This window comes from Arachis hypogaea, chromosome 17 (genome assembly GCF_003086295.3).
Source record: "Arachis hypogaea cultivar Tifrunner chromosome 17, arahy.Tifrunner.gnm2.J5K5, whole genome shotgun sequence".
Taxonomy (NCBI): domain Eukaryota; kingdom Viridiplantae; phylum Streptophyta; class Magnoliopsida; order Fabales; family Fabaceae; genus Arachis; species Arachis hypogaea.
Window position 1 is genome coordinate 94016905 of NC_092052.1, and position 2832 is coordinate 94019736.

The following is a 2832-nucleotide window of genomic DNA, read 5'->3' on the forward strand; positions in this document are numbered from 1 at the left end:
GCTGAGTCAATATTTTGTTTTTAGCCAATATGGCATTCAGAGTATCAATCTCAAGAACTCCCTTCTTCATAGGCGTCCCATTATTCACAGGATTCCTTTCAGAAGTGTACATGAACTGGTTATTTGCAACCATGTCAATGAGTTCTTGAGCTTCTACAGGCATTTTCTTTAGGTGAATGGATCCACCTGCAGAGGTATCCAATGACATCTTAGATAACTCAGACAGACCATCATAAAATATATCCAGGATGGTCCATTCTGAAAGCATGTCAGAAGGACACTTTTTGGTCAGTCCTTTGTATCTCTCCCAAGCTTCATAGAGGGATTCACCTTCTTTCTGTCTGAAGGTCTGAACGTCCACTCTAAGCTTGCTCAGCTTTTGAGGAGGAAAGAACTTGGCTAAGAAAGCCGTGACCAGCTTATCCCAAGAGTTCAGGCTATCTCTGGGTTGAGAGTCCAACCACACTCTAGCTCTGTCTCTTACAGCAAAAGGGAAAAGCATGAGCCTGTAGACTTCAGGATCTACTCTATTAGTCTTAAAAGTATCACAGATCTGCAAGAATTCAGTTAAGAACTGAAAAGGATCTTCAGATGGAAGTCCATGAAACTTGCAGTTCTGCTGCATCAGAGAAACTAGCTGAGGTTTCAGCTCAAAGTTGTTTGCTCGAATGGTAGGAATGGAGATGCTTCTTCCATGTAAATTGGAATTAGGTGCAGTAAAGTCACCAAGCATTCTCCTTGCATTATTATTATTTTCGGCTGCCATCTCCTCTTCCTGTTCGAAAATTTCTGAAAGGTTCTCTCTGGATTGTTGTAATTTAGCTTCTCTTAATTTCCTCTTCAAAGTCCTTTCAGGTTCTGGATCTGCTTCAACAAGAATGTTCTTGTCCTTGCTCCTGCTCATATGAAAAAGAGAGAACAGAAAAATAATAATAATAGTGGTCCTTTTTACCACAGTATAGAGGTCCCAGTGTGAGTTAGAAGAAAAGAGGAAGAAGAAATTCGAACACAGATGGAAGAGAGGGTTCGAATTTGGTGAGTGAGGAAGAGATGTTAGTAGATGAATAAAAAAATAGAATGAGATGAGAGAGAGGGGAATTTTTGAAAATAATTTTTTGAAAAAGAGTTAGTGATTTTTGAAAATAGTTTTTGAAAAAGGTTAGTAATTTTCGAAAATTAATTTTGAAAAGGGTTAATAGTTTTTTGAAAATTCAAATAAAAAATAAAATAATTAGTTTAATTAAGAAGAAATTTTGAAAAAAAGGGAGATATTTTCAAAAATTAGAGAGAGAAAGAGAGTTAGTTAGGTAGTTTTGAAAAAGATAGAAACAAACAAAAAGTTGGTTAGTTAGTTGAAACAAATTTTGAAAGTCAATTTTGAAAAGATAAGAAGTTAGGAAGTTAGAAAAGATATTTTGAAATCAAATTTTTGAAAAAGATATGATGAGAAGATACTTTTGAAAAGATAGGATAGAAATTAGTTTTTAAAAAAAATTTTGATTTTTAAAATCACAATTAATGACTTGATTCACAAGAAATCGCAAGATATGATTCTAAAACTTAAAGTTTGAATCTTTCTTAACAAGCAAGTAACAAACTTTGAAATTTTTGAATCAAAACATTAATTGGTGATGTTATTTTCGAAAATTATGTGATAAAGTTAAGAAAAAGATTTTTGAAAAATATTTTTATAATTTTCGAAAATAACTAAGAAAAATGAAAAAGATTTGATTTTTGAAAAAGATTTTGAAAAAGATAAGATTTTTCAAATTGAAAATTTGATTTGACTCATAAGAAACAACTAGATTTTAAAAATTTTTGAAAAAGTCAAATCCAATTTTCAAATGTATGAGAGAGAAAAAGGGAAAGATATTTTTTTGATTTTTTTTTACCTTTTTTTTATGATGAGAGAGAAAAAAATTAAAAACATCATTTTCAAGTTTTTCTCTTTTATTTTTGAATCAAAACAAGGAATGCATGCAAGAACACTATGAATGTCAAGATGAACACCAAGAACACTATGAAGATCATGATGAACATCAATAACACATTTTTGAAAAATTTTTAAAGCAAAGAAAACATGCAAGACACCAAACTTAGAATTCTTTAATGCTTAGACACTAAGAATTCAAGAATGCATATGAAAAACAAGAAAAGACACAAAACATGCAAATGCAAAGATCAAACAAGAAGACTTACCAAGAACAACTTGAAGATCATGAAGAACACTATTTATGCATGAGAATTTTCGAATAATGCATGATGCACATGCAATTGACACCAAACTTATAACATGACTCAAGACTCAAACAAGAACACAAATATTTTTTATTTTTATGCTTTTCTAATTTTTTTGTATTTTTTTGAAAATTATTATGAAAAAGAAAAATAAGGATTCAAAATTTTTAATATGAATTCCAGGAATCTTATGCTCTAAAGCTCCAATCAAAGGGTCAGGCCTGGCTTAATAGCCAGCTAAGCTTTAGTATGTAACTCAGACATGACAAGCCTAACATGCCCTACAGTCGTGGCTTTACAGCCAGTCAGGCTTCAACATACTTCATGAAACACTAGAATTCATTCTTGAATGTTCTGAAGGAAAATATATTTTAGAAAACATTTTTTTTTTAAACATTTTTATTTTATTTTTTTTCGAAAACAAAGGAGAAATTTTTGAAAAAAAAAATTTTTTTTTTTGAAAAATTTTTGAAAATAAAACAAAAAGAAAATTACCTAATCTGAGCAACAGGATGAACCGTCAGTTGTCCAAACTCGAACAATCCCCGGCAACGGTGTCAAAAACTTGGTGCGCAGAAATTGTGATTACACTTT

At 31.1% G+C, this 2832-nt stretch overlaps 1 non-coding gene across 1 annotated transcript; it reads left to right on the forward strand.

Annotated features, from left to right (window-relative positions):
• The first annotated feature begins 262 nt into the window (after positions 1–262).
• LOC112768680 (small nucleolar RNA R71) lies at positions 263–370 on the forward strand. Its single transcript, XR_003186081.1, has one exon. It is a non-coding gene; the product is annotated as a small nucleolar RNA R71 (small nucleolar RNA).
• The last annotated feature ends 2462 nt before the right edge of the window (positions 371–2832 follow it).